This window comes from Meleagris gallopavo, chromosome 2 (genome assembly GCF_000146605.3).
Source record: "Meleagris gallopavo isolate NT-WF06-2002-E0010 breed Aviagen turkey brand Nicholas breeding stock chromosome 2, Turkey_5.1, whole genome shotgun sequence".
NCBI classification, from domain to species: Eukaryota; Metazoa; Chordata; class Aves; order Galliformes; family Phasianidae; genus Meleagris; species Meleagris gallopavo.
In genome coordinates, this window is record NC_015012.2 from 53,728,934 (window position 1) to 53,748,423 (window position 19,490).

Genomic DNA, 19,490 nt, shown 5'->3' on the forward strand with positions numbered 1-19,490 from the left:
GGTCCCGCGGCTGCCCCGCTCCAGGCTCTAGCGTGGCGGCCGCTCTGCGTCGAGCACTTCACCCGTCTGCAGAGACGCCCGGTTAGAAGAGCTTTATAGGTACAGAACTAATTTGTAGAATCATGGAGTATGGCAAGCTGAAAGGATCCACAAGGATCACCAAATCCAACCCTTGGCTCCACACAGGAGCACCCAAAATCCAAACCCTATGTCTTAGAATGCTATCGACATGCTCCTTGAACTCTGGCACTTGGGCCTATGACCATTATCCTGGGCAGCCTGTTCCAGGCCCACCACCCTCAGGAGAAAAATTCCCTAACCCCAAACCTGACTCCCCCCTGACACAGGAACAGGGCAGTCTAGATGAAGAGCTGCTGTTTGTTCTGCACCAGAGGTCCAGTTGCACCCCAGAACCCTGGGGCTTCAGGTCAGCAGAGTGCCTGCCTACCCCCTCAGGCACTGTGGAAACCACTGCTGTCCGGGCTTACTTCACTGTCAAGCCTCCAGCTCCTCCCTGAAAATGTATGCAGACCTTCTACATGCCATTAAACTCGCCTGAGCCTGCCGAGGCATGGGTCCTGCACAAGCAAGCTGGTAGATTGGACAGAGCTACGGGCCTGTCTGTGTTTTGCTTGCGTGATTTCACATGAGCCAGCCAGAAGCTGTCCATCTGGTGGTCACCAGTATCGCTTGCCATTACCTTTCCTGGGATTTCAATGAAACATGAAAGATGTTTTACTGAGAGCCATATTCTCTGCAATATGTATCTTCTCTTACATATTAAATTTAATCCACTAATTGACAAGTACACATCTTGTTTGGAGTCCTGCCCATTTCTGACATTGAGCATGTGGCTCATTTTGAACAAGGTGTAGCTGTGCTTTAGGCCAGTGTGCAATTTTTATTCATTTAATAGCTGAACCTTTTGTAACACAATATTCTCAGTTCTTGAGATTTTATTGCAATGCTGATTTTATCTGGTAGGAATTCTGTAACGCTCCCATTCCACAAGTCAGGTAAGAATTTTGGTTTTCATCTGAGAGGTAAAAAAATCTGTTTCTGGTCCGCTTACTTGCAGCAAAAACTTAAAATGTGTGCTGTAGTGGCTCCGGCATCATAAGGAAAAGAAAGAACATAAATGTATTACTACATTGGTATTATTGGTACTGGTATTGGCATTGGTACATTACTACAGTGGTACTATTTTCTTTTAGCTCTCTTAATACTTCTGTCCCTAGTTCTTTATAACTGAGCAATACTTAATATAAGATAGGGGTAAATAGACTTATGCAGCTCCTTGTTTGTCTCCGTGGTTGTCTCCAGTATATTTTCAGGTGAGACAAATAAGGATTATTACATATTACACTTACAACTGTGACACATACAGAGTCACGGTGTTTTTCTCCACAAAATCAGGGCGTGTTTCTATTCTTTCATTGTTTTGAGGGAGTGCAGTTCTGGTAGCTGAGTGTAAGGTTCTATCTGAATGATTACATTTCTTTAAAAATAAGTCATTTATGATTTTTACAGGTTAGTATCTCAGCAGAAGGCTGAGAGAGAAGTTGTATTAGGAGAAGTGCCTTTTTCTCTGACTGTATGTAGCTTGCAGTAGCTTTTCAGTTTGCTGTGGGTGAACTCTTCAGCAGTTTTTCAGCCCCTCTTTTTCTCAGATGCTTCCGTACAGAATCTACAAGTGGAAGAGACAATGGTTGACTTGGTCATATCTTAGTTCTCCACCATCAGCAGATAGGCTGTTATATCTTTCCATATCTATAAAGCAAATCTTCCTGTGTTTTCTTACCAAGAGAACATTTGCCTGTCCCCTAATCATTTTGACTCCTCGCCTTGTCACAGCCAGGCTGACATTCCCATCTACCCTCACACCCATACACATACTGTTCGTCTTTCAGAAAATACTTGTCGTGCAGTTTGAGAGGAGTGGCTGTTCTTTATCAAGGGTCTGCACAGCTGCAATCATAACCTAGAGCACGGTTCTATTGAGTGCTTGAGCCTCTCTGCAGTTCTGTTCCCATTTCCCACTACTCTATGCCCCCCTTGTTTGGCTGTCTGCAACATGCACCTCACACAGGCTCCAAGTTTTATGGCAGAACTGGAGGAAAGGGTAAGTTCACTCCATTGCTGCCATAGTAACACTTTCCATAGATGCAGCCTACAATCCTTGCGAGTCTTCCAATTTTCCATGGCAGCCTTGTTTTTCAGAGGCTTCGTCTAACCCAGGAATAAGCACATTGCAAAATACGTAAATTGCTATTCAGTAAAATATGCCCTTATCATGTACAAAAACGGCTGTGCTTTCAATGAGCAGAAGGCTACGCGTAAGTGCTGTGAAGTTCATTTAAGAGCTGAACAAAAGGAAGAGGTGGAGAAGGTTCATGTAGTTTCTGCTTAAGGAAGGCTCTGTCCTATTAAATCAGCCAAAATACTTATAAAGCAAAAATCTCGTTTGAGTTCTCATGTACTGTTAAAGCAGAACAGAAAAAATTACCCTTTGGTCTTTCTGCTGCCTGTTTCCTGAAGATACATGGTTCTTCTGAGGCCCCATACTTGGACACCTGTGAAAGTAGGGAGTATGAAAGAAAACATTTTGGTTTGCTGACCCGCTGTACCAAGACAAATTATCAAATTCAGTGAGATCTTGAATTTTGAGAATGTTCAGGTGTTACTTGTCTTTGTTTGCTTTAATAGAGCTTACTAAGTCATACATTCGTATGAGAAATATCTAGAGTTTGAAATAATGCACACAGAAGGGGGGACTAAAATATCGTGAGCCAAAAATGGTTTTGTGGAACAGAAAGACGGAGAAGGAAAAAAAAAATTCTCATGGAGCCATATAAGCTATACTATCAAAGTCAATAGAGCATCTCCTATTGCCTGAAGCGGCACCGGATTTAGGCACTGACACTGCTGTCAATGTGTAGCCTCAGACAGTACTGCATTCAGCAGTAGTGTGTACTTTATAATGCCGATGTAGATATTCAGTTCCCAGATTCAATTTTATGACCCATATTTCTGTTCTGATTTTCCTTCGAGTTGAGCAATGCAAAGAGAGTGGATAGTTCCTCCTTTCTCTAATCTGCACCACACTTGGCTTGTGCAGAAGCCACAGTTTTATTCTATAGGTACAGCTGAAGTTTATCTGTCTTTTAACCAAAGTTGCTTCCACTGGAACATTTCTTAATGGAAGCACTTCTATCACATTTAAGTTGGTTAAGTTATTTGACAGCTTAAATTTTGAGCTAAGCATAGTAGGAACATTTTCAACATACTTTATCTTGCCTGTTTCTAACCCTTCAGCATGAGAGATTTCTTTTTCTCTCACTCAGACCTTCTAGATCAGTGGTTTGCTCAAGAGCAGGAGGCATCACTCCAGCTGGAGAATCCAGTGCCACTGCAGTCAAGTTAACTGGGAGGGCAGTTGTTCTGCATCCTCATACACCACTTGTATGTGGGATGTCTAATGAAACGGGGTGCTAATGTAAATGATAAAGGAGCTTTGTTTTTTAGTGTCCAGATTCAACTCATTCATCAACATGATGCATTTTATTATCCTCATCAGCTCTTGCTTTTCCTGAGGGGAAAAAAATGCCAAATCTCATTTTATAGAAGTCAGAATTCCTTCTAATTAGCAGTTCTCATGTTTAGCCACTGCTGTGAAAGATTTTCACTGTACATTTATGTGCTGAGGAACACATCTGCCACACCAGTAGCCTCTTTTTGTCTGAGATTAAAAGGATCCACCTGTAAGTCCTGGACTGACAGACATGCTCCTGAAGGAGATATTGCTCTTTCAAGTTATCCCCAAGGGCTGTATCCAACCACAGCATACTGTGGATGGTACAACATTTTCTTGTACATTGCAGCTTTGCCAGTATTTGAATACAAGCCATAATTCAGCAGGAGCATAAATAACTTCCATTCAGAGAGATAGATGCTGTGGTAGCAGGCCAAATTGTAAGCCTTGTCAGTGCTTGCATTTTCACTTTATCAGCCATGCAGCATAATATGATGCTCCTTATTTAAATCTTCCATGCAGATGTCATACGGGTTAATTGACAAGGCACTGGATATGATCGTATGTGTAACAGTGTAGCATCCATTGATTCTTGGGATAGTGTGGATGTGGATGTACTGATCAGAGAGTTATGATTTTCAGCAGTAAGAGATTAAAGAGTCTGTGGGTCAAAATGTAAATTTAAGCTCTGAGGAGTAAGCATTAGTTTATATGCCAGCTTAGATTGATACAACAATTCTTTGCAGGAATGAAGCACGACTGGCTGTAAAAGACTTGTCCTTTTACCTGAATTGTTTTAGAATAGCATAATTTTATGCTGAGTTAGCAGCATGCTGTTAAGAGTCAGTACCAATGTAAACACAGAGAATGACAGCTTTGTGTTGGTCATTGTCATGCAGCATTTCACACTTGCTGAAATCATTTCGTGTTCACCCAGGTTGCTTTGGCTTTCTCAGTCTATTAGCAAAGACTAAGAGAAGGGCAGCACCAAAAAGGAGATGAAACTCCCAGCTCTCCAGATACTATCTCAGGGATGGCATTCCTGTTGAACCAGAATTGTATATCAGCGCTTCCTAATTTCAGCTAATGTAATGCAAATTCATTTGCTGTTTCACTTTTTTTCTCTGAAGTTCATAGTTATGTTGCTGAACTTTTATATGAACTTTTGCCACACTAAGTCAGAGAAGCAAGAAAAGGAAAGAGAAAAGCTGAGGAAAGTTTTTATAAAAGAGGACATGGGGAAAGACTATAATGAGATGAGAATTAGGAAGGAGAAATAGGAGACGTCAAGAGCAAATGATTAAGGAAGAAAGGGAACAGTATATCACAGGATACGCAAGATCAAAAAGAGGCAGATAATAACAAGTATAAAGTAGAATAGGGAAAATTAATACAGAAGATGGAAAAAATAAGAAACGTTTTTCATTTCTCACAGGAATATTTTAGGTTCATCTGTAGCAATCATACTTGCTGCAATTCCCTGTGTTTGGCTCATACCTCAGAAGTGCACCTCTACATAATGACTTTCCCCTTTTCGTTTTGGCACCTAGCTTGCTCTCGTATAGGTCCAAGCCTCTTGAGGTCACTGAGGAGAATTGCTTTCTAATAAAGCTCCTCCATACCAGAGTTCAAAAGCTCTCCCACATTATAGTGCACAATGAAAACTGACACCATCAAATGGCTTTACTTACCCTCTATTTTTTTATGTTATACACTTTTTTAGCATCTCCATATCTGACTTTCTGCTGAATATTGAACATATGGTGCGAAAAAGTAAGCTATAACCAAACATATGTGTATATAAACCAAATACACAGCAAAGAGTTTTGTAAGATTTTTTGTTGGTGGTGGTGGTGGTTGGGTTTTTTTCTAATTGTGTGAGAATAAGCAGATGTGAGAGCTCCCTCTATTATGAACATTTATATGAGCTGTGTGGTCAGAGGTGCTTAGCAGTGAATTTGGCTCAGGGCAGGGGAACAACAGCAGCAATGCGAGGGGTGATTTACTCCTGTTAACACTTTTCAGAATTGGCAATAAAATCAGTTCAGTGCTCTTAAGACAGGAAGGGCTGTATTTTAAGCAAAATATGGAAGATGTGTTACCAATCTGAAATGCAAGTGAGTGAAAAACTGTTTATTATTAATACTTTTAAAATTCCATATTATATTTCCAGCAAGTGAATGGTAATGAAAAGGCTGCTCCCTGTTCCTAGAAACGATTACATTTCTTTGCCCTTCTGGTTTGGCTGCTTTTAGGCTATTGCTTATGTAAAACAGAACATCTCCTAAACCGTCATTTACTAAACAGAATCTCTGGATTCCGATCGCATGCCACACAAGGAGGTAAATTGTATTCTGTTTAAGGAGCTTTAAATGTGAACATAATGGAAGGAGGATATGCACCAAGACAAAGTCACACCTCTAGAAATAACAGAGTTGGGAAGTTTGAGATCGCTTAAATTTGAATTTTCATAGGTGAAATGTAGAATTCCAACTTGAAAAAAATCAACTTTCATTAGCCCCACAGGTATATATTTCTGCTATCTGAATTTTGCTCTTCTTTCTTAGTAAACCCATGTGACAGAGTTTGTTGAACAAGCAGGACAGCTCAGCCCTGAAATGCAGGCAGTGATAAGTCATGACCACATCCAGCTGTGCTATCAGTAAGATAGGTTGCTCAGATGCATGACTATAACTCTGACATGTGAGCACGTAGGATGCATGGGATAGGCCTTAAGGAGGCTTACAGAAACATAGGTAAATCTGTGCTTTTGTGAGAGTTGCATCTTCGGGCTGTAGACTGGCTCCATTCAAAAAGCATGCTTTATTAGGTGGTGATAGTCATCCGTTGATGTATCACAAAGTACACACAAGCCATAGCATTTGTATGCTGCATATTATTTATGGACAGAAGCAGTCTTCTGTGATAGCCAGTAGCTTTGAGGAGTAACCAGTTTAGGCACAGGAAATAAACCAAAATTTGTAAGTGCAGTTCTTGCTCCTATGGGCATAGATATTTCATCTTTTCAGTTATATTAGAACTGCTGAGAATAACTATAGTTGTTGCAGTGCAGGAATGACTGCGAGGAATCACTGCAGTGAAGTTTGACCCTTGGTGATGCATTAGAGTTAGAAATGCAAGACCAAGCGAGAGAAAATCCATGGACACTAGTAGCATGTGAGGATGGATGCAACATTAAACTCTTGGACAAGGTTATTTGAATTATGGTAAATTATTCCAAATTAAGGGATGAAAGGGGAAGTTTGCTTTACATCCTGTGCTCTGGGAGTTGGTAAAGAATCCAACTCATTCCAACCTAATACATACAGGCTCCTCACTAGGCGTGTGCACCAAGCACGTAGAATCACTGTGTGTTTGCCCAGCTGCAAGATGTGTGGAGCTCTGCCTGCTAATTGAGGGCGCAGGGACAGCAATAACTTGCTCCAGAGAATTTGTAACAGCATCCCTCTGTTCACAAGTCATGATGGTTGTAGCATGTATTCTGAGGCTACACTCCTGGCATTGCTTGATGGCCATGTGGAAAGCTGTAGCATGCAAGCTCTGAATGTCATAGCAGAGAACTTCCTCTTTCAAGAAGTTGTTTCTTTTCTGGAATTCTCCACTGGGATGCGCGAGAAAAAGCCAGGAGGACTGGGTAGGAGCAAAGGAGTAACTTTTCTCAGAAATTATGAGGTAATTGTCTTTTCTCTCTGGAACCAGACATAGAAGTCCCTGGCAGACAGAAAGCCTTCGTGTGAAAGAGTAATTTTTATAGGGGAAAAAAAAATCAGCTGAAAAAAATGGAACCAGTAAAAGATGCTTCTCCTGAGGAACTCTGTGCAAACGTGCTTAGCTGCTAAGCACTCAGAAACCAACCACACACTTGTCCAGAATCCTGTTGTGAGGGGGACAGCAGGCTGCCCAGCCTGTCTGTGGAGGAGGTTGGAAGGGGGGGAGCTGGGGTTTTCCCATGAGTGATTTGCAAAATCCAAAGGGAGCCCTATTTATATGGTGGGGGCTAGATGCCCAGTTAGATAGAATTTAGATAGAATGCAGTGTTTTGTGCGGTGCCATGTCACACAGAATATATCCTTCCTAGAGATCTGTGCCTGGTACCTGCATTGTTTTCCTCATTCATCATACACCAGGCATGCATTAGTGACAGCACCATAGGAAATGTATTCTTCATGCTAAATTGCATATATCTACCTGTCAGAAGCCCACATGTTGCCCCAATAAGGGCCAAGGCTTAACTGCCTCTCAGTAGTCTGGTGCAGAATCACATATTACACAACTACCCTCTGTGTTCAAATGAGCCAATACCTCAGATAGTAGCTGTTGAAAACCAGGATGGCAGCTGTCTCTGAATATAATCACTACTGAAGACATACTGCCAGGGCTTCCGTGTCCTGCTAGCACAGCTAGGGGCAGAGCTCTCAAATATTTCTAAAGCTAGATATGCAAATGCATCTGGAATGAAGCCTTTTACAGTTCTGCTCTCATTAACCTGATTTGCATATGTAAATGACCTCTTGCCACATGATAATGAGGTCTGCTCATGCAGAGATGTTCAGCATATAAGGAGAGGGTTTTCAGTGACAATCACAGCATTTAGGGACAGGACAGGGACAGGACCAAGAAAAAGGTAGAGGCAGGATTCAGGGATAATAGGGTAGAGAAGTAGGAAGAGAAGAAAATCAAATGTTGCAGATGCCTCCTCTGAATGCCAAAAGCATCAGCAGTTCTAGTGCCTCAGCCTTTATTGGAGCCATTTCATAGAGGTGCCTGAGAAATGGCAGCAGTTGGAGGATGCTGACAATTAGGCAGTGACCTGTGGCATGGAGCTACCCAGAAGATTGCTGTGTGGCTGTCCTGGGCCAGCCTGTGGTCTAGCATTTACTGTATGGTTTAAGGAAACAATCACTTCCAGCTAATCCTGAGAGCACCACCACAAAGAATGGAGAGCTGGGCACATGGTGGTGGTCATTCCTCATGATAATGCTGCTCAGATTTTCACCATAACTGTGCCTCACTTGGTGCATTTGGTAGCAAGACAAAACTTCTCTCCAGTTACTCTCCATAGATACTCTGCCACTTTTAGAGAAGTGACTGTTCATCTCCTGAGTGCCTTATTCGCCATGTTTAAATCTCGGTTCCTGGTTCTGTTACAGGACACAGCTGCTGACAATTGCTGCCTTAAGGCTTTCCAAAATCTATCTGACTACACACCATCTTCACCCAGCTCAGAAAAAGTACCGATCAGTTCCACCCAGTTCTGTCAGGTAGGAATACAGTTGTTGTTTCAAGGGAGAAATGACTGTGGAGGCCAGGTCTCCTGATAGTCAGCTGGGAGCCCATAGGTTTGATGGTCAGTATCTGCTGTTGCCTAAAACAAAAATTGTGGGCTGCTTCAGGATTTGCTTGCATAACAGCTTTCATATGTCTGGTCAACTGACTGCTAGTTCTTGATAGTTGTACTATGGAAGGTGAATGTGGTTGGTTCCTTTTTGTCACTGGAAAATTAGAAAAAATAGTAGGTGGGATCAAATGAACAGGGACCTGTTCATAGTTGGGAAGTAACCAAACTGAGGTTAAAACAAGTCTAGTGTGGATGCTCATCACAGTCAATAAACAAGAAGCTGTGTTCCCACCTTGGTAAATAAGCCAAAATTAACATTAAGTTAAAATAAGAGTGATGGTAAGGCAACTAGGATATTAAATTAATTTAGGAAGTTGAATTCAAGTCTGTAGAGGAAAGTAGTTCATTTCACAGTTACTTCTGGTTCACTCCTGCTATTGTCAAAAGGAAGATAATGTATTTGAGAGGCAGAGAAACCTGACACGCTTGTATTTCATTACTTGTCCACTGCTGGCAGAACACATGCAGTATGAGTACCAGTAATAGTTAACTTAAAAGCACTAAAAGCTGATTGTCAAACATGCCCCATACTTTCTGCATATCAGTAGGCAGTTCTTGGAGTGGCCACTGGCCCAAACCCAACTCATCTGTGTTCCACCAGTCACAGAGCAATAATTACAAAGGGAATAGATGGTGTAATCTCTCCCCATCCTGTCCACCAGCTTAAACATGAGGCAAAATCTTTCTGTGTTCACAAAGTCAGTATTGTATTTCCCAGTCAGTAACACCATCCAGACTCATGTATGTCTATTCCTAAGAAGCCTCCAGGTCTAGTTGCTAATTTTCTAATGTTACATCCCAAAGCCCTCTCAACATTGAGTGTTCAGCTTTTAACAAAAGCAACAGTATTGCCTATCTATGCTAATATTAATTTGCTTGGTGATTGCGAGGAAAGATTAATGTTCAGAATGACCTACAAATGAGAAGTGTCTGAACAGCGTAGTCTGGACCTGGTGGCTTATTCGTATAAATAAATCAGAAGGATCTGGCAGAGCACACAGGGTCCTTTGAGTGTTTCTATATAGCCTGTCTGAGCAGCAAGCCCTTAACCACACATTCAAACAACCTCTGGGAGCACTCAGTCAATTTGGGCAACTAACAACCTGTCCTAAAACTGAGCCTTCAAGCATTTGCCATTCAAAAAAGGCTGCCAGCTAACTATGCCAAGAGTTCATGGAAATTCTCTTACTTATAAGGTGGCATCTTTAGAACACCTTTTCTTTATTTCAGTTATTTAGTAGACAAAGTGTTTTTTGGTTTTTTTCCTTGCTTGTAGGGATTTTAATCAGACAAGTTTTATGGGGCTATTTCAAGAGAAGGCATTTAATTAATTCCAGACCTTCCTCCTGCTCTGCTTTTGTTCATCTACATACCTGTCTGTAACAACTGAGGTAAAAATCCTACGAGACTTCTAAGAAGCTTGGTTCATCTTTCATTAGATCAAGGCAGAACTGAACCATATTCTCACATAGCTAGACATTTTCTGAACTAGGCTTTTCCCAGTCTCACCGGGGTATGCATGTGAGCTGAAAGCTTCACAATGCATTAAGATTGCATGAGGGCCTAATTCTGTTCTCTCATACACTTCCTTGAATCTCCAGTGCTCAGTGCCTCTGTTTCATCGTCACTTCAGTGAGAATGCTTCTCAGAAGGGCTCCAAGAAGCCAAGCTCCATTGAATGGACCATCCAAAAACTGATGTTCTAGACGTGAAGTTTGTGATTTTTATCTTCAACAGACAAAAGGTTAGTCTCATGACTTCACTCCTATTAGATAAGTGTTTTGGACACAGGAAAGACATTTTGGCTTACACTAAAAACTTTTCATCCAAATGTGCACTTCTCTCTGTTTAAAAAGAAAAAAAAAAGAAGAAAGCATTTGAGGGATCTTACTTTGTATTAAATGGTCAATGTCTCTTCATGATTTTGGCAGGACTAGGTTTCATCTGGTACTTCTGTACAAGCTCATGCAAGAAGGCACAGAATTCTTACCTTCTTTATCTGTCCTACATTAGAATACAATTGCAAACTTCATACCAGCTCAGAACAGGACCTGAGCATCTTGCAGACCAGGGCTCATCTTGGATTTGTGTTCAGCATGTTATTGGAAGAGCACACAAGACAAAAAAAAAAAAAAAAAATTATGTTGTAGAATCAGTGCCCTGCCCCCACAAAGAGCTGTAGGCACCTCAGTTTCTCCTTTTCTTGTCAGAAGCAAACAACAGTTTCATCACCAGAAGAAATAAATGCTGTGGTTTTAAGTAAAATAGCTGATGAGAAACTGAGTATATGGAAGAGTTCTTAATTAACTAATTAAACAAATAAGGGTAGATGATTGCATGATACAAGACGATGAACAGAACAGAAAAAGTAAGTCAGGAATTTCTGTTCTCCCTATATCATGACTAAAGAAAAATGACTTGCAGTGAAGTTCACAGGTGAGGAATTCAAAGCTAATGAGGAAATGGTGTCAGATAACCGGCAATTAGCTAGTAAAGACTTTCACTCCTGGACACCCCCAATGCCAAGAATTTATCAAGTTTAGCATCAAGACTAAACTATCCAGAATTTTCGTATGTAGAGATAATAACAAAGAGAATTAAACTTTGATTCTGGCTTTAATCCAGTTTTAACTATGAAGGTGAACTTCTTTAGCTTTTTCACCCTCCTTTGAGCTATTTGGGAACAGCCTGAGACAGGTCATTGAACCAGATAGATAGGGTCCACTGTGGTGATTCTTGTACTCTTACAGTCCCAGAAAAATTTCCTTTGTATTCATTTTGGGGTGCAGGACAGCATTCCATCCTAGAGACATTTACAGTCCAGGTTTGCTCTAAGGGCTGCAGCCCCTTATAAATGAACACAGCAATAAATAGAGTTTCTCAGCAGCCATAGGAGACACCCAGCTGGAGTAGGATTTGCCCCCTATAACAAATATCAGCTTTCTTAGACAGATTTTCAGAGGCATCCTTATTACCTGTCTTGGAAAATGGGCCATCTGTCTGTTGATCTCTAAGCCCCTGGGATCCTCCTCATGTCACCAGGAGCTCAAAGATCTGAGGTCTCATTATTGCTGCTGTTCCATCAGAGTAGATTTGCTGCAAATGCACATTTTTTCTACACCTTACATATTATTCCAGACATTCAAAACCAACTCTCTCAAGCTGACCCAAGTGTATTATGGTGCATTTAAATCTGATGTAAATCATAAATTTGCCGAGGACAAGCTGCTTTATATTTTCAATAAACTTTTGGTTCATGTTCTTCAAGTGTGCTTTACAGCTTTACACACCTTCATCAAAACCAGATGATTTGATTCTTTTCCATATTCACAGTACAGTTTGGTTTTCTTGCATGTTTACAGCAGCTATTAAAACAGATGAAAGTCACCACGGCCTTCAGAAGGATCAAGGTAATCACATCCACCAGTAAAACACATTAATTTTCAGTCTCTTCTAGCAAGATACACAATAAGAGAATTGTCAAGAATCAAAACTATTGGATACGGTTGTATAACCCAGAGTGTGGGGATGGAGGGCTCTAACAGCTTGGTGGCATTTTTTGTGACAGAGGTGATGACAGAGACTGACTTCCTGTCAGAGTGGAATGAGAGCTACCTGGTGAAACTGACAGTACCAATGGCAGTTCAACTGGCCGTTAAATCCAGAGATTATTTTTATGTTCCTAAATAAATATACTTTCTTTTCTTCTTCCAGGCTTTGCAGCTCTGGGATTTACTCACATGCATCCTACCTGACATGAGATGCTGAAATGCAGTCACACAGTAAAGGAATCTTCATTCAGCATTAATATGAAAGGGTATATCTCAACCAAAACCAATGCAGTCTGCTTACAGCAAACCAGGTCTGGATTTTTCTTGAAGATTTTGAAAACATCGGCATCTATCAAAGAAGATACAGATCTCAGATTCTCTGTTGTAAGAACACAGTGTTGTTATGTACTGAAAATATAAACTCCCAAGTGATAGAGATTACAGACTGGAGACTACCAGTGCTTTTAAGCCTCTTCCAGCAAGAAATAAAAGAAGGCAGTTGTCAAGAATCCAAACTACTGGATACAATTACATCACCTGGAGCATAGAGATGTGAAGTTTTGATGATCTCATTACCTACTGGTATCCATTTGGAGTTACTTGCAGTAATACCTCACCATGACAACTTCCTTTGTTGGCAGAAATGAAAGTTGGGAGGAAATTTCATTTGAATATTAATTATTTCTTAAACAAATTCACTTAAGAAGAGAACTCTTACTCATACTGAATGGAACCGTTTGTAGTGCCTGTAGCTCTGGTGAAAGCTGAGACATTTAAGCTCTGTCTCTACTGAGAAGATGCTTCACATGATACGCCTTAAAGTCCTGTCTGTGTTAGCATTCAGACCAGAGACCTAGCTGAAGCATTCAGGCTTCTTTGGAAAGAGCACGTCTTCTTTGGAAACACAGGCATCAAAGCGACAGGAAGAGGAAGTGCCTGGTTCTTACCCAGATCCCGAGTCAGGATACAGTTGTAGGGCGCACCTGGCCCCGGCAAGAGGTATGCCACTTTTGGTATAGCTACTGTTAGAAGCCTGGCAGTTTTTTTGATGGTAGAAATCATAGTCCTGTACCCCATTTCCTCATCCCCTTTTCTGGAATATGACTGTATCCTCTCCTCTGCACTAGCGCTTCCAGTCATCTGATTGCTAACTCAATTGCTCAGGTCACTACATTCCATTTTTCCTTCTGGGTAAGCTCTCTGCCACCTTTGTGAGCTGGATGACTTGCTGACAGGAAAGATGAGCACAGCAGGGGCAACAGAGAGAGAGGACAGAGCAGGGAGCAGGAGAAAAGATGAATGGAGCAGGATTTTCCCTCTTGGCAGCTGCAAACTGCAGATCAGCTCAGCCAAAATATGAAACCTCACTCTCCCCAGTAGATGTGCTTTCTAGTTTTACTTACAACTACACACCTTTTAGTCTTTTCACCTTATGTACTTTTATAGAATGTTGTAACACAGCCACTTCATTTAAATCTAAAGGTGTTTCCCCTTCCTGAGCATGGTAAAGGCTTTGGAAAAACTTGTTCACAGAAGGGGAGGAAGAAATTTAAAAGAGCAAGAGAAGACATTGGCCCATAAAGAATCAAATTACAGATGGTCTCCTTTTCCAGCATTTTGGAAAAATAAGGTTTATTTAATAAAAATTAAAAAAAAAAAAAAAGGGTTTAAAACAGCCCCTAAGCATCTATTAACCTAAGTAATCAACACTTCCACAGCAGGTCCCCACAGGTCTTGCTGACCTTGGCAGCATTACAGGAGGGGGAGGGCACATTTTTCACACACCTCACTGTTCTTCTGCAGTTTCTCTAGTATGAGGGAAACTGAACAGGTCTTTCATTAACAGAAGACAAGCATGTCTTTCCTTTCCCTTGTCCCTTTTTTTTTCTTTTAAATAATAAAGGTAATTTCTTGGGTTTTGTAATGCTTTCCAACTGAAAGAGTCTCAAATAACTTTGCAAGATATTTACAGGAATCTCATTACTCATCAGTGAAATATGGCTAGCTCTTCAGCTGAGCGATAACACTGTCTTCTTTACAGTGGTGTTACAATAAAATTAAGGACAGAAAGAGAATCTTGTAGCTATTTGAAGCTGCTGTGGATTTACAATAGCTGAGTTATATGAAGTGACCTACCCCAGAAATTTGATAGAACACTGCAGAAAATGCTCCAAGCTGACACAGGACTTTGAAAATTATCAGGAACCTGCTGAATTTGAAGAAATAGGAGAAAGGGTAATTACCATCAAGGAATCTCTGCTACATATTCCCATGAGTTGGTTTCTTTCCCTAGTTATCACCAGTTCGGGGGCCTTTACTTTTAACTCTTTTTTCCTTTTAAATCTTGTATTTCTATGTTGACCACTTTAAAAATTCAAAGCTCAAATTCTCCTTTGTTTTAATTTCGATTAAACTTCTGGTTTTAAGGAATCAAAACTCTTTACATAATCTCAAAGATGGGTGGCTTGTCCTAAGTATACACTAATTCAAGAAGACTCTCACTAATTGTGCAGCTGTTTCCAAGAAGGTAAATGTGAATTCCTAATTCACTAACATTTGATTGAACAACTTTTAGTTTCTTTGGTGCCGTTTCCTGCCATTACTCAAGTTGCTCAGAAAATATCTGTTACTCAAGTAACACTGTGGATGAAAATGATGGAATTTCTCCAACTGTGTTGCCTAAAATAAATGATAGTTCAACTATGGGCACCTGAGCCATAGCATATGACAGTCTTTTTTTAATTTTGTATTTGATGCTTTTGGTAAGCTTAACCAATTCAGTAGGACCCAGTGTGATGAACACTGGGTTGTTCTCTAAGTTGTCTATGTTGATCAGTTCTTGAGATATTTACTGTACCATACTATATCAACATATAGATCTTGTTCAGTAGAAGACAGTGCTGAAAAAAGTTTGAAGAAAGACAATTCAAAACAAGCTACATCTCAGTAAAAAATTAAGCACTGTTAAAACACAGCGGCCAACAGGGAACCCAACAGAAGCACAAGACTGCAGATGGACTGCAGGAGTTTCAAGAGGGACTCTTGCTAGAACAGCAGCCATTGGGGCTCTTCAACCTGACACAAGCAGCCACAGGCTCTTCTAGTTATGTTAGTTTAGCATGCAGTGTGTCAGGCTCTAGTCTTGTGACTAAATGAAAGTATTCATTGCTGACCATGAAGCCATGTTTTTTATGTCCAGCAACTTTACAGAGCAGCTCAAACACTGCATATGTCATCTAGTTTTGCTCTCCACTGTGACTTCTCTTCCGAAGTCCTTGACCATGCACACAGTTTGTGTAAGAAGTTTGCCAAAAATTTGTTTTATTTGCATAGTTAAATTTAACTTTGTCAGTGTAATGTAATATCCTAAGTAAAATCCAGCCTGCTCTAGAAAAATAATCTGCGCTTTCTTAGAGTTTATGGCAATAAACCGGCAAGGGAGTGGTCAGTACAGCACAATGACCATCTTTTATAACTCTAAGGTGAATTTGTGCCTTTCTGTATCCTCCTGAATGCATCTTTGAAGACGAGTTCTGTAAAATACTAGTAAAGTCTTTGCTTTAGGCATCACCAATGTCATGCATATAAACAACTATCTGTACCTTTTACTTCACAGAAGGCTTAAAAAAGATGGAGCCTCAGTTGTGAGCTGCAATACTGGTCAGCAGAAGACTTCTCTCCAGAATTCCTATTTGCGTTCCTAGGCCACGCAGGATTCATTCATGCTTCCAATAAAACTTAGAAACATCCGTAGCCCTAGTTTCAGAAAATAGTTGCTTAACTCTATCTCTGTCACAGAACAGGAAACAATTAGTGTGGATCAGTGATATGGAAAAGCTCTACTAATCTTCAAATTTACTCTGATGATTTCTTGGAAAGATACTTTGCAGAACAAGAAATATACATGTACCTCAAAAAAACTTTAAATTGAAAGACTTCATAAAACATCCTATTTCGGCAGCTTTCTTTTGATGTTGGCAGAAAAATATAAACAGCCATGCACATACAGGGGAAGGAAGAGACCACACTACAGTTTGGGGGAGTTCAATTAATCATTCACAGTTTTATCATAAAGTAATGCAATTTTGTAGACTTTCATTCCTTACCAACGTTACAGAGTGTTTGTTGCAAGACCATCTTTCTAGTTTCAAGGCATGCTTCAGGTAGATTTCTGTAACAATGTAAAAGGTGAAAATGTATTTTTCTCTTATTCACATGTAAGCGCAAAATCAGCTTTTCTCTCAAGCACCACAGATAATCATGAACAGCTCAAAATCTCATAAACGCACATGGGTTGTACATTTCAAGAAAAGCTAAAGTGAGGGAGAGATAAATGAGTGAGAGAGAAATGTTTTATGTTGCTTGTTTTTTATTTTATTGCTAGAAACTGCTGTCTCTTTACATTTGCTTCTCCTGGAAAAGAGGTTGCACTCAGTGGCTAAATCTGTCCTCTCAAGGGAGCACACATTACTACTGCAGCAGCAGAGGTGGAGGCAGCCCAGGCCCAGAGTAAGTCTCAGCCAGTAATCACTGGCCCTTTTCTTGATGATAAGAATGCAGTTCCATGTATTCTTGGTTTATTGCTATCCCATAACAAGAGAAAGGGAAAAAAATAAGTGAAGTTACAAGAACTGAATGACTAATTATGATTTAGCATATAAAGCCAAGATTGAAATTAATTACCTGCTTAAAGATTTGCTCAGATCTATGCAGCAGTGCTCATGCTAACTTCTTGCACTGTTTTAACCTTCTTTGCTCTGCTTTAGTACTGATTCCAGGCCTGTAGCTCTGGAGTTTCCATAGTATTTTTTCATTAGAATTTGGAGACAGCACACTTTTTTTCCTAGTACAGAAAATTCCATCTGTCTCAGTACTTTAATTATGATGTACTGTTTTTTCTGTTCACCTTTCCTGCCATGATAGATATTTGACATAGAGGAGAAGTAGGACACTGAGTAAGTAATTTAGAGATGGCTTTGGATCCTTCCAGCTTCCTTTATCATATAGAGCAATATATTTAATTAGTTCATAATAAGAGGCCTTAGTACAGCCTTCATTATTGTTTGCCAACTGTCCGCATGAGGAAGAGTACCTTCATGCTGCTGCTTCCGGGATCTATCAGCCCACAGGCCACAACCTATTATTCAGAGGCCTATGTGTATGAACTGGTTCTCCTCTCTCTCTTCCCTGGAAACTAGAATGTAAAGGCATTTGTGTTTTCCCCAGAACTTCCTTCAGATGAGTATTTCCCAATTGAGAAAAGCCCCAAAAACATTAAAGACAGAGCTACCTTATATCCATGGAGCTCTACTGCAGAGACGAAGAAAGGAATACAGTTCTGAAAAGTACAGAATCTGAGCAACTGGCCCAGAACGAAAAAGAAAATTTTAAGGTGAGTTGCAGAGACAGATTCTACTGGAAGCATCCAAATAATTTCATTTAGCTACAAATGCTGTGGCATTTAATCAGAATATGACATAAATAATAGACTAGCCTTTGCTCAGTCATGAACAAATGTTGTCATCAGATGTGTGCTCAGGGACACATAATACACCTGAACATCACCCCAGATTTGGAGACAAAAGTCTGATAAGGTTTCAGAGCTTTGGTTGAGATGTTTATGTGGATTACTTTTATTTACAAGTCTTTCAGTCTTGTTTTGTTTTGTGCTGGAGTGATCAAAAATACCTTGCAATTTGCTATTCTCATCGTGTGTTAGTAGTTGAGCCCCCATTATTAGGTAGAACTGGAGAGTGACTAAAATAATAATACAAAATCTGGATTAAACAAAAATCCCTCCAAGGACAGCGGGTAGAATAGGTGGGCAGGTCTAACAGATACTGACTGTTAGAACTCAGTATGCTGTCTCTTCTACTATCTAGTTTCATCACTCTCTTGAAATGAGTCTAGCTAGCTGTAGCAATTGTTGGGCAGCATATCCCACAAGTATATAAGTCACAGCTATTTAACATGTGCATTCTCCAGGAGTCGGGACAGGATTTGCATGGGTAAAGTGCAATCTATGTCACACACTCCAGCTAATGACCTAAAGGACTGTGATCTCAGAACAGAAGAAGGGAAAATTAATCTTCACTACAGTTGTTCCATTTCTCAAACTTCTTTTCAGCAAAGATACAAATTGTGCCAAATATCTATCAGTTTTATGATGACAAGACCATCAAACTTGTTTCATTAAACACCCTCCCCCCTCTTACAACTGTCTAAACAAGATTTTTCCATTTAGTACCCTATCAATCCAGAGTTATGATTATTCAGGAACTGAGGGGATCTCTTGTATTTAAATATTAATGTTTGTGTAGTTATTAAAGTATTTGATGATTTGTCCAGGGGCACTGTAAAATTAAATATAGCATGTCATTTATGGTAATACAGAGGAGAATAATAAAAAATCTTTTTCATTCTGGTTTTGTGTCTGGCTCTGCATGTTACTTTTATTGCTTATTTGGTGTCTTAGGGTATTGTGTGTTTTTAAACCCCTTTTAAGTGTAGGATTTCAGAGCATGTTGTTAGGAGCGTATAAAAGATTATCTCCCAAGTTATGACTTTGTGTTGTCGTGTGTGAGCTGTTGTCTGACAGTTATACTGCTACAGGGGAAGACAGTTTTCCAAAAAATACTTACCATGTACTGTGTGTAGCAATACAGTAAGCCCAGAAATATTTTGAGAAACACTTTGGTCCATGTCTTTGCTTTCAGAGATCACTTCAGCCTGCCAGAGCAGAAATGTGTATATGTAACTAGATTTTTCAAGTTATGTATATGTAAAGAACATGTTTTAGGCACTCTGCTGTGACTGCCTCATGCTATAAAGAACAAAAAAAAAAAGAGCAAGATGGAGAGAGAAGAGCCACTTACTTGACTGGTATTTGTATGTGTACAAGTATGTAGCTTCTTCATGGGGAAATTTTTTTGAGGTGAGATAATGGAAAAAAAAAACCCATCCTGTTGTATCTAATGTTTGGCCCATT

At 40.1% G+C, this 19,490-nt stretch overlaps 1 long non-coding RNA gene across 2 annotated transcripts; it reads left to right on the forward strand.

Annotated features, from left to right (window-relative positions):
* Window positions 1–6: 6 nt before the first annotated feature.
* Window positions 7–19,164, forward strand: LOC104909752. 2 transcript variants are annotated; one of them, XR_002112170.2, is made up of 6 exons: window positions 7–99; window positions 8,704–8,814; window positions 10,553–10,695; window positions 12,666–13,501; window positions 16,119–17,011; window positions 17,729–19,164. It is a non-coding gene; the product is annotated as an uncharacterized LOC104909752 (long non-coding RNA). The 2 variants fall into 2 exon arrangements; XR_002112169.2 differs by having other exon boundaries at window positions 16,887–17,011; window positions 17,729–19,154.
* Window positions 19,165–19,490: the final 326 nt, after the last annotated feature.